This window comes from Solanum pennellii, chromosome 7 (genome assembly GCF_001406875.1).
Source record: "Solanum pennellii chromosome 7, SPENNV200".
NCBI lineage: Eukaryota > Viridiplantae > Streptophyta > Magnoliopsida > Solanales > Solanaceae > Solanum > Solanum pennellii.
In genome coordinates, this window is record NC_028643.1 from 6,774,704 (window position 1) to 6,785,844 (window position 11,141).

The window sequence follows — 11,141 nt, forward strand, 5'->3', positions numbered from 1 at the left end:
AATGTAAAAATTACCAAATAAGTCACTATTTTAGTTACTAACTAAAATAAGCTTAGTGGAAAAAAAAGTTCCACTTTATCTAATTTTCTAAACGTTTTCCGTTAGTGTCATAACGTGTATTTTTAATGTATAACGGAACTTTTTCTTACACTTTATAAAGTGTAAGTAAAAATTACACTTTATAAAGTGGAACTAAAAGTTACACTTTATAAAGTGGAAGAAAAAGTTCCACTTTACAAAGTGGAAGAAAATCTTCCACTTTATAGAAAATTACTTTATCTTTTCACCTTCTCCTTCTTTCTTTCACTTTCATGGCTTCTAAGCTTACACTTGAAGATGAACATTGATGGTCCCAATCCGACAACTGAAGCGGCCCCACACTAAATAAATCAAAATTTTGGAGTAGCACTACCCGACAACATAACAATCCGTCTCAACAAATTATATAAATTAGGTATTTCTTTAACATCTCGTATTTTCTTTACTTAGAATGTGTTTCATTTATCTCATCTTGTGTCTAGTATAGTATCATTTTGCCTAATGATTCTGATTCACGGAGTAAATTATAACTTACATGTTCTTAAATTATTTTGATTTTATTTTACAATGGAATATTAAAAATATTGGAGAAAAAAAAGTTGATTTAGCATTCTTCCGTATTCCTAATTTAGATTTCATTTCTGCTTGTTAGTGGGATAATTATTGAAGTTCATAAGAGGATTAGTTGCTCAATCTCTATGTTGTACTAAATTTGGTATTAAATTATGAAATAAATATTCCTATGGTCCAACTTTGCACCTTACATTAAAAAGGAGATTGGAATTTTGAATAGTATAATAAAGTTGAATTTTGTGAGAGTTCTTTAAGATACCCATTAGCTTTGACAAAATGATATTAAACATTTTTTAGAATGATATTAAACCACAAAGTTATAGTCTAGTTTGTTTTTATCTTATTATTTAACTACAATAGAATGAATCAAAATATAATGATGTAAACACCTGAAGCTAATCTGGTAAAGTATAAAAAAAATACTAAGGATGTGTTGGGAGCTCTGTACACCAGTGATTGTTTACTTGTTCAAATGCTACTTCGCCAACACTATTCAGGTGATTGATTACTAATTCTGTGATTTTGTTTTAGTAATTTCTTTTGGAGTTAGCAGACTCAAGTTATTTCACCAACTTGAGCTAAAAGCCGTGAGAGTTATATCGTTATTCTTTGTTAGATTTTGATTAATAGTAGGAAGCATTCTTCATGATTATGTCATAGCTAATAACTAAGAATTTTAAAAATATTTAGTTAAAATATTCTCGATCATCATATATGTTCTCACTACTTACTCAATTAGTATTTTTTTTTTCTTTTACTCCCCTTCACAATTCAAAAGCTAAAACCTCGCTGAGGAACCTCGACAAATAATAAGAGGTATAATATAGAATTTCACTTTTACCGTAGAGGTCCAACAAAACTATAAAAGTAAATAAAAAGCAGAACTGTCTAGGCATTAATATGTCAAAATATAATTATATTATACGAATTAATATAATTTTTCTTACAGTATATAATGGAGCGTGTTGTGAATACTGGACCGATTGATCGTACACTTCTTCTCTCTCAGCATGAGCATAAATCAGAATTGTTATGCTGAGCATAAATCAAAATTGTTATGGAAAGGCGAGATACCATTTAGTAACCTTATGAGGACGGTGCGCATGAATGATGCCTGGAATTTATTTCGTTTGCACCGACCTCATGAACGTGTTGAGGAGATCTTACGTAGGTCCGGACTGTATGATGTAGTTTGTGTGGTCAGGATGCAGTATGATCGTGCCCTTGTTACAGCTATGGTTGAGCGTTGGAGGCCAGAGACTCATTGCTTCCACTTACCTTTTGGTGAGGTCACAATTACATTGCAGGATGTGCAGGTCTGTTTGGTTTGCGCATCGATGGTGATGTTGTGTACGTTCAGGCTACCCGGAGGATTCTCCATGGCGTACTTTATTAGAGACACTCACAGGATGTACCATAGCACCTACTGATATAGATGGTGCGAGTCGTGTGAGGATACATAGCATTACCGGCTACTTGCGAGATCAGTTACAAGTAGATCGGATAAGAGATGCTACTCCAGTGGAACGAATGGAGAGGATTGCTAGACTTTACATGCTTGTTATATTAGGGGGCATCTTATTTCCGAACACTTCAGGAAACCTTATTAGTTTACAATAGTTGGCGTTCCTAGATCCTATCCACGATGTAGGTAAGTACAGTTGGGGCAGTGCAGTGCTAGCCTACTTGTACCGTGCACTTTGTCGAGCATCTATCGGTAATGTGGTTGACATTTGCGGATTTATTCTTCTCCTTCAAGTAACTTTACTTAAGTTTTAAAATACATTCAAAGATAAAAATCTTTAACACTATACCGTACAAGAATATTTTTCTATATTCAATTTTTTAAAATATTTAAATTACATACAAATAGTTTATTTTCTTTGCCTGCTTCTTTCGACAGAAATTTGCATTGATAAAGCACACAATGTTATTCTATTAGAAAATCTACATAGTTTTTAAAAAAGGGTCCAACCAAAGGTTGAAACTTACTTCATAATAAATATGAATAATTATTATAAAACCTATATAGTTTTAAAAAAGATTCACATACATTTTTCTACAGCTATATATATATGTGTGTGTGTGTGTGTGTGTGTGTGACTGTGTGTGTGTGTGTGTGTGTGTGTGATTATCTATTTTTTTTGTTAATGATGATAATTTAATTATTTTGTTTGTCACGTCAAGGTTTGGTGTTGGGAGAGGATCTTGCCTGTACAGCCATCAGCTCCTCCTCAGCATGATGGTGACATGTTACTTCCATATGTTAGGCGTTGGACGCGTGAAATTGATAGGGATACTGAGTCACATCATGTTCTTATCCCGATTAGAGACCAGTTAGACCGCATGACAGAGGATCAGGTACATAAAATAAATTTTGCTACTCTACTAAAATAATTAAAAAATATAATTTTCATATAAAAGTAAATCAATAATAATTTTATTTGTATATTAATCAGTTAATGTTGATTTTATTTAATTTTTATATTTTAAAAATAGTTTCGATGGACACCGTACAATGAAATTTTACATACACTGCCTCATTGTTGTATGGTCGATGAGCCTCTATGGATGGCATGTGTCCCTATGTTTTGCCTAGAGGTTGTTGAAGTGCACTCGCCTGATAGAGTAATGCGTCAGTTTGGTCATTCCCAGCATGTACCTGTGATTCCTAGTTGGGGAACAAACCACCACGTGCATGATCAGCGTAGGAGGCTTGGACCAGAGGTTCTTGAAATGATGGATAAATATTTTTGTGATTGGGGTAATCGACATCAGAGTTTAGCTATTGAGGTAAATGATGGTACTAGCAGGGCAGGGTATAGATTATGGTACATGTGGCATGAAGATTGCTTATAGGTAGGCCTGCATTAGAGGTTGACGTATCGTCAGGCTTTGTTCATTCTGCTGGTACTAGTATTGCAATGTCCAGAGGACTATTTAAGTTGTATAGTCTTGCATTACAGTGGCAGAGAGACACAACCTCAGCTTCACATGGTGAAGAGGTATCTCAGATTGTTAAAGATACATTGCTTGAGGTTGGAATACAATTTAGAGAGCCATTTTTCTAGGGAGATCCTTTATTTGAACATATGCGTGCAAGAGGACCCAGACGTGGACGGATGGGGCATAGAGGTAGAGCTCGAGGACGCGCTCTAGGACGTGGCGCTGGTGGTATACCTATTCATCCAGACATAGAGGCAGAGGTGAGAGTAGAGGCTTATGATTTACATGTTCATCAATTTGACACGTCAGACATCATGAATTTATTACATATGTCATTTGATCCTTATTCAAGATCGACTCGAGATGTGTAAGGAATCGAAAGTATGAGCTATAAATCAACAATAGATGTTGGAGATTATATACCTGATATCGCGATAAGCATTAACAATTAATTATAAACTTAATGAGGATATTATTCCGACAGTTAATGAGGGTCCCGATATTACACAGGTTTATGTTATTTATTTATTTTTGAAATATTTATATTAATTATTAATACTTTCATTTTGCATTAAATTAAGTTTTAATAATTTTAGATTCATACTAGGGGACCTTCATCTACAGTGGAGGAGAGTCCCACGACGATCATAGAGGATATTGTTCCGACAGTTAATGAGGGTCCCAATATTACACATGTTTATGTTATTTATTTATTTTTGAAATATTTATATTAATTATTAAAACTTTGATTTTACATTAAATTAAGTTTTAATAATTTTAGATTCATACTATGGGACCTTCATCTACAGTGGAGGAGAGTCCCACGACGATCATAGGATATTGTTCCGACAGTTAATGAGGATCCCCGATGTTACACAGGTTTATGTTATTTATTTATTTTTTGAAATATTTATACTAATTATTAAAACTTTGATTTTATATTAAATTAAGTATTAATAATTTTAGATTCATACTACGGGACCTTCATCTACAGTGGAGGAGAGTCCCACGACGATCATAGAGGATGTTGTTCCGACAGTTAATGAGGATCCCGATGTTACACAGGTTTATGTTATTTTTTATTTTTTTGAAATATTTATATTAGTTATTTTGTAGACTTTTATTTTGCATCACATTGCATATTCCTATCATTTATACTTTTATTTTTTAATTTCTACTATCTAACTTTGTATTTGCAGACCACCTTATCACCACTCTCGTCTCCAGATGTTACTTTCATTATGCCAGTGGATGATATGCCGCAAACACCCGGAAGAAAAAAACTTGTTAAAAGAATTGTAAAGAATGTGAACATAAAGGATCTTTTGGCCAAAAAGAGGAAGAGGAACAATGAAGATGAAGATGGATATAAGGGACTTAGACCGCGAGATGTTTTACGGATTTCAAAAAAGGGTTGTGCAACATAATATTATTGTATTTGTGTATGAATCTTTTTTTGAGGGTGTATAGTAAATTATTCTAATCATATATAGTTTTATTTTGGTGTATGTATCTTTTTTTTGTGGTGTATGGTATTATTGGTTTTGTTTTATATATTATTATTATTTTGTGTATGTATTTTTTCTTTTAAAAAGTGAATAAAAAAATTTGAAAATTTTAACATGACTTGAAGATGATCAAAAGTTTGAATAAAAAGTTGCATAAAAATTGATACAAGAATAAATTAACACAATTAAACATCTTTCTTTAGCTACTACCACCATATGAGGCGTTTCGAGTTCGTGAATGACAGTTGCGCCTATCATGGCCTATTTGTTTGCACGTTGAGCACTTGCGAGTGAGTGTACTTGCAGGAACATCCATTTCATTTTGTATACTGGTGGTTTTATTTACGCCCACTTTTCGTAAATAATTTTTATTTGCTATCATAAGAAAGGGACTATCAGGCCAATACTTTTCACCGTCGAGTGGATTGAATTGTCCAAAGTAGGCATTTTTGTAGCTACGCACAGTGAATTCTGGTGCCATATGCTCCCATGCTTGATATCCAATTTGGTCAAATCCCTTTATTGCATGAGAACACGGAATATGGTATGATTGCCATTTACCACATTGACATTTTCCTTGTGATGCATTTACAATGTGCTTATTACCACCACGACCATGATGCATATGTGTTTGCACCTCAAATATGTTTTCCCTTTGTTGGTGATAGTTGATCAGTGTGTGACATTGCGACTTTTTTCGATTATCCTAAAAAATCTTGAATGGTTTAGGCATCCATTGTTGCTTTTCCTGTACTAGATGATTAACAAATTTTGATCTTGTAACAAATCGATTCACAATTTGATTGTAAGTGAGTCTTACCATTGCAGTAACTGGCAGACCCCTTGCTGATTTGAGAAGACCATTGAATGATTCAGAACTGTTTGTTGTCAGCATGCCCCATCTCTTACCTCCATCCCTGTGCAATGTCCATTTGTCAAGATCGTTCTTCATTAGCCACACATATGCTTCCGCATTAATCTCCTTGATCATTTCCATTTTTTCCAAAAAAATTTTCTCCTGACAGTGATTTGCAGCTGCCCATAATAGGTTGTTCAAAGTGATATTTTTGAATTTTTTTTGAAAATTGGCCTTCAAATGTCTTAAACAAAAACGATGAAACTCAAATGGAGCCTGCCAATTCGGAGAATTATACACGGATGAGAGTATTCCGTGATGCCTATCTGATATCAATGTGACCCCTCTACAACCCTTGACAACGTGCAAGTGCAAATGATCCAAAAATAAAGTCCATGTCTCTATGCTCTCATTTGCAACTATTGCAAATGCCAAAGGTAATATAGAGCCGTTACCATCTATTGTAATCGCAATCAACAACTTGATATCATATTTTCCATAGACATGTGTTCCATCGATCGATATAACAGGACGACAATGCACAAACCCATCAATGCATGGTTTAAAAGCCCAAAACACATAGTTGAATACATGTTCAATGACATCGACACGCCGCTCTGTTTTCCATTCTACTATTGTTCCAGGATTGAAGTGTTTCAAAGCTTCCATGAACCTCGGTAACTCGGCAAAAGAACCCTCCCAAGTACCATAGACTTTTTCAAAAGCCCGCTTGTGACCAAGATAGGCTTTTCTTCTACTTATCGAAATGCCATATGCTTTAAGAACGGCTGTTTGACAGTCTTTGATGGGAAACCTGAAAAGTAATAATAATATTAATTATCAAATAAAAATGAATATTTTCTTATTAAATAAGAATCATCTAAGGATAAAATAGTACCTTGGCGTTCTTTCTATATCAACACGGAGGACGTTAGCAATCATCTCAACATCCAAGTTGAAATGTCCTTCGCGACATGTACCCATATCACATGTATGTTCTTCAATGTATCTTCCAACTTTCCACATGTTTGTATGTTTATCAATAAAAGAAGTCAACCTAAATCGGCATCCTTGTTCTACACGCCTGCAAACAAGTCGCCATGATTTTTTTGTCGATTTAATAACAAAGTACTCCCTTGCTACTTTCAAATGTAGAAGTTTAACTGCTCTTTGCAACTGCTTCTTTGAATTGAATAACATGCCTTTTTCAATATAAATAGCACCATTCATGAAATCTTCTGCTTCATGCCACGTACGTTGTGATGTATACTCATCATATGTATCACCAAAGATATCTGAACCATACGGGAGATGATCAAGATAAGGAATTTCATGATTACGAAACGGGCTCATGGACATTGGTCTTGGTGATCGATTGAGAGTCGAAAAATCATCATCACTAGATGATGCCTCAAATGGAACATTATCTCCTGATTCCTCAGCATTAGGCAAATCATCACTATCACTAGCTGAAGGTGAGCCATAATTAGGAAGGTCACGATCATCGATATTCACTGGATCAATGGGTTCATCTTGTGTAATATTTTTCCTATATATGTAAAAAAGTATAAATATTTCGCTCATGCAATTAACTTACTTAAATAAAAAAAAATCAAACGTTGAACATACTGAAAATCATCTGCACCAAAAATAGGCGAGACATGTAAATTTGAGGATGTCCCAACATTTTCCGTCATTTCAAAGTGTGATGACTGACCAAAATAATTATCTAATCCATAACTTGGAGCAATATTCCTATCTTGCTGAGGTAAACCGCTACAAAATATATAATAATAAGAAAAATAAATCATATAAACTAATAAATAATTGACAAAATCAACAAATAATGATTGAAATATAATTACTGAGCATTACCGATCACTTTCATTGATAGTTTCATTTAAATCAAAATCATATCGGCCGGTAAGAATATTTTGATAATGAGTCATGTTAGGAAAATCAGCAGATTGAGTTATTGGAAATTCATCAACGCTATTACGATTTTCTAATTGGGGATTGACATCGACTGATAAATGAGAACGTTGTTGACTAATCTTAGGCTCCTTCCTAACATAGATTTCAAGTATTGTTAACTTGATTTGATCTATGTAGTCATTTGGAACCCTCAAAAAGTCGGTCAACGATTCGTCATTATAGATAATCCACTCTCCAAAATTAACTTGTCCTTGTGATAAAAATGAAGTAGGGTATTTTTCCGACTATAATCAAATTATAATCAGTACTATTTATACCCATTCTTTTATAAATTGATGAAATGAATTTATGATATCGAACATTAATTGGATATTTAACATTGTGTTTGGGAGGACAATTATAATAAACGGTATTTCCGTCATGTATAATTTCGCCATCCCAATAAATTGAAACTTTAACTTTAGGCGTAGAAGACATTTTTTTTTTGAGATTGAATGAACAAATATAGAAGATTTTATGTTGTAGGTGATATCAATCATTTTAAACGGCCTTAAATAGAGATTGAAATTTTTTTTAAAATAAAAAAAATAAAAATACATAGTGTAATATTTTTTCCGTTTTATGACATGTCAAATCAACATAATTGTATGACAACATTGAAAAAGCTTTTTCAAAACGTGAAAAATATTCCTCTTAAAAAGTGTAGTATTCCACTTTATAAAGTGGAAGAAAAAGTTCCATTATACATTAAAATTACACGTTATGATACTAACGGAAAACGTTTGAAAAATTGGATAAAGTGAAACTTTTTTTTCCACTAAGCTTATTTTAGTTACTAACTAAAATAGTGGCTTATTTTGGTCATTTTTATATTTTGATGGCTTATTTTGGTTCTCAACTCTGTATATTATGAGATAAAAGAAAAATTATTACAAAGATTTAAAGATATGGTTCAAAGGAAAAAAATATTTCTTTCATTATTTTGATATTTTTTTGTATACAAAATTTTAAAACATATATTTGATTTATTTCGTAAATTTTGCTCTATTTTTATAAAATACTAATCTTTTGTGATATTTAAATCATCACAAAAAAATAAAAGTCAGTTCAATTTTTCTCGATTTTGAAATTATCTTATGAATATATTGATTCCGAGAGGAGTTTACATGTTTAACACATTTTTCTTAAAAAAATAAATATGAAAGAGAGAAATGTGAAAAGAATAAGTTTAATACCAATATATATTTTTCATCCTTTAACGAGATGTTTCAAATTTAAGTCCCAAATATGAAAAAATACTTAATCTTTAATTGGAAGCACTTTCCTTAAATGGATCTTATACAATGCAAATTCAAATTAATCGTACTCTCATATATATCAAGCAAAATAGGCGAAATTATATAAATATACATCTTTTGTTTTGCTTATTTTTATTATCCCCATTACTTTTAAAAATCTCCAAAATCCCTTATTTCTTTAAGTAAAAATTTAAGGAATCCCATAGTGTAATTCAATAATTACATTCTGTCCCGACTAATTTAGTATTTACAAAAAATCCCTTAAATTTGTTGTTCTGTGATACTNAAAAAAAACATGATTATTTTTCACTCATGCTCCTCTTGTCATTGGATCTCTCCTATTCCTAAGTCCTAACTACATAAAATAAAAGAATCTTGGAAACAAAAATCATTGTCATCTCCCCACTTGGCATTACTCATTTTGTCTTTACTTCATCCTGCAAATACATTGACAAACGACAACGTACATGTATCAGTGAATTAAATAAAACATTATAACATGTGATACATGTCTAATACATGTATCAGAAACATCGACTAAACAACATACACACTGATTTTATATGTATCATCAAGTACAGCTGATGAAACATTTATCAAACTTGGTGAATGATACATTATAACAAGTTTCAAACCATATATCAGTACATCAACTAAACAACTACCTTACTGATACATGATATCAGTTTTCAGGAATTCATACTACATGCAAAACATGTGATACATATCTACTACATGTATCAGTGCATTGACTAAACACTGTACACACAGATTCTATATGTATCATCAAGCACAGTTGATGACGCGTTTACTAAACTTATTGATTGATACATTATAATAATTTTCAAAACTTCATGATACATATAAAATATTATGATACACAACAAATTCATGTATCAATTCACCATCTAAAACACTATACACACTTATTCAAATGTATCAGCAAGCACACTTGATTCCTTAAAATTTTTACTAATTTAAACAACATTTTTAAGTACCAAAATACTAACCCGAGACAATGTAGGCCTAACAACAATGTTTGCTGCTTCTTTTTTCTTTTTTTGTTGTATTTTGACAACCTTTGATTTTGATGTTTCGCTAGAGTCTTTGGATCATGCAAAGACTTTTTCCTATTTTCTTTCCAATTTTCATAGTCGGAATCATATACCCTTCTATTAATTAACGGATCCATTACTATGATGTAATAGAACAATTAACAAAAACAAAAAAGAGAAGAATATACGAATTGATGATGGATTAATAATAAAAAGATGTTGGGTTCAAACGATTACAGATTAGGAAGAAATAGACGATGATGGATTCAAAAATAAAAAGAAGAAAAGAATGAAATATGCTGGGTTAAGAAGAATGAAGATGATTATGGAAAAAAAAGAACTGAAACTTGATGGAGTAAGAAAAAAACGGTAGAAGTTAATGGAAGTTGTCCTGCTTCCTGAAATTTTTACTTTTTTAAATTTCAAATTTTTTGAATTTTGAAATTGAAAATTTTAAAATTTGGTCTTTTATTTAAAATTAATTAAATTTAATAATTCAAAACCAAAAAGCTGATTAAAAGGTTGAGTGTTTAAATGGATAAAATTTAAAATTCAAAGACTGATTTAAGAGGTTGAGTGTTTTAATGGAGAAAAAATAGGCATTAAAATGGGTAAATGTGTATTATAGGAGAGAGAATGTAATGTATCTAAAAACTCACACTAAAATAAAAAAAAAGGGAATTATGTAATATTTAAAAAAAGTAGGGAAAATTAGAGAATATAAAAATTATAGTTGTGTATTTAAGTTATTTTTCCTTTCTTGAATGTATACGAGCCAGTATTTAATGTATCCGAGCTAGTTTTTAATGTATATGAGCTACATATTAATGTATTTGAGATATTATTTAATGCCCGAGCTACATATTAATGTATCTGATTTTCAAGTATTGTATTTTTTTATTTTAAGAGATTAATATAATTATAAATTTAG